Genomic DNA, 1,986 nt, shown 5'->3' with positions numbered 1-1,986 from the left:
TCCACCGTTCCAGGCCGCGGCGCCGCCCCCTCCCCGCGGCCCTCCCGGCCACCGCGGCCCTCCCGGCCACCGCGGCGTGCCCCGCGGCCCTCCCCGCCACCGCAGCCCGCCCCTCCACCGAGCCAGGCCACGGCGTCGCCCCCTTCCCGCGGCATCGGTATCGGTCGGGCGCGTCTCGGTCCAGATGCATACATAGGCTGGCGGAGGGCATCGTTTTCCTCCGGATTCCCTTCCCACCGGGCTGCTTCGTCACCAGATCCGTCGTCCACTGACCCCATCCTCTATACATACGGTACGGTACCAACGCCTCTCCCCTTCCGTATCGTATCTCTACAAAGTTCCATCGTTTCAGAGCTTCACTTGTTATTATTACTCTCTCACGAGATCGATTTCCAACCCCACCGCAACAACAAGAAAAAGATCGATTTCCAACTAAGACAGAATCATTTTGATTCAGAAACCTGGGAGATAATTCAGATTCAGGTTCTAGAAATATTTCAGATTCAGTAAGGCTTGGGACTAGGGAAAGAAGAGTGCACGAATAAGTATAATAATGCGTCTGAAATTACAGTTTGTTCCTATCTGATTCTGACGATACCTACTTTCAAGGTCCACTTCTTACAAAGTACGTAGTAGTAACATGTGTTTTCCTTATGGAAACTCAAGTCTCTTTTCTTGACTAAACCAAATTAATATCAGCTCCAGTTTGATCATTTGATGGCATAGGTTTTGAGAATAACATAGTATTAACACTGCAATTTTTATGGGTAACCAAACACCTCACTGTAATTAAAACTTTAGTATTAAACGAAACTACAGTATTGTTAGAATACTTTGAAAATACTGTGCTATCAAACGGGGCCTTAGTATGGGGTGGGGCTGCGAGTGCATGGAACGGTGGCTCAGCTCGGCTCAGCCGGCGGGAAGGAGTGAGAGGGACATATGAGCTGGTTGTTTCTTCCTCCGGGCTCCTGATGGGATGGCCCGTATGTTAGCTAGCTGAGCATGTTGATCAGCTCCGGCCAGCAGGCGTGTGCTTGCACTGCTAATGGCTAGGTAGCTGAGGCCCCGTTTGATAACAAAGTATTATCTAAGTATTCTTAGAATACTGCAGCTTTTTATAATACTGTGGTTTTTATTACAAAGGGTTGTTTGATTGTCTCTAAAAACTGTGATTTTAATACTGCTGTTTTTTGCAAACTACAATATTTTCTCTGCATAAAAAAGAGAACCACATACCTCTTTTTTTAAAACTGAGCTCACTGAGGAGAAAAGAGAGTCTCTCGCTCAGACCTTCTTCTCAACATCCTCTTTTTACTTCTATATGCAAACTTGGACATATACATCTGGTGGGGTGGTCCTTGTGTGCATGGTTATATTGACAATGCAGCCTCACTATTACTCCTAGTAGTTATCGGCAGCAATTTAAAAGAATCTCACCAAGTTATTGAACTGCAGAATAAGGCCCCTTGTGTGTATTAAAACTGAAACTTCTGGCTGCACTTGTCTCGTTGAGATTTACAGAACTGCACTTGATATTAACTAGATCATTATCTCTAATTTTGAGATAAATATGGAAGTGTAGTGCTGATTGTGTAGCAGCTACAGTTTTGACAGGATAAAAGAATTACTCCTAGTTAGTATCTCATATGAGATGTTTGTGTAGGAATATATCACTAGCTTATATGATAGTTAGCTCTATTTATGTAGTTTGCATGCACTTTCTACACACATATTGCAATGTGATTGTTTGCTGATATGCTTTAAGTAGTGATGTTCATGCTGTTTCTACATGACAAGTAAAAACAACACGAGTATATGGGCTTACATGAGTTCTGCTAGTTGAGTTTCTTTGATAAAATGTTCACTTTGAATTTCTAATTGATGTAGACTCTCACATCTTTATTTTGGAATCAGACGGTATTTGTTCTTGGTCATTTTACGACACTGTCTTGTAAGGGAGAAAGGCTTGGTCTCTCTATTTGG

The sequence above is a fragment of the Triticum dicoccoides genome, chromosome 4B (assembly GCF_002162155.2).
Source record: "Triticum dicoccoides isolate Atlit2015 ecotype Zavitan chromosome 4B, WEW_v2.0, whole genome shotgun sequence".
Taxonomy (NCBI): Eukaryota; Viridiplantae; Streptophyta; class Magnoliopsida; order Poales; family Poaceae; genus Triticum; species Triticum dicoccoides.
This window is presented reverse-complemented; position numbering follows the sequence as displayed.